The sequence below is a fragment of the Rhincodon typus genome, unplaced genomic scaffold (genome assembly GCF_021869965.1).
Source record: "Rhincodon typus isolate 14 unplaced genomic scaffold, sRhiTyp1.1 hic_rhity00004090, whole genome shotgun sequence".
NCBI lineage: Eukaryota > Metazoa > Chordata > Chondrichthyes > Orectolobiformes > Rhincodontidae > Rhincodon > Rhincodon typus.
In genome coordinates, this window is record NW_025969728.1 from 13,169 (window position 1) to 13,410 (window position 242).

Below are 242 nucleotides of genomic sequence, written 5' to 3' on the forward strand. Positions count from 1 at the left end.
CACACCGACCATTGCCCCCAGACCACACTGACCATCATCCCCAGACCGCACTGACCATCACCCTGGACCGACCATCACACCCAGACCACATTTACCATCACCACCAGGCTCACTTTCACACCCTCACCACACTCACCATTGCCCCCGCCCCAGACTGACTGTCATGCATAGACCACACTGACCATCACCCCCAGACTGACCATCACTCCCAGACCACACTGACCATCTTCCCCCAGACTGAC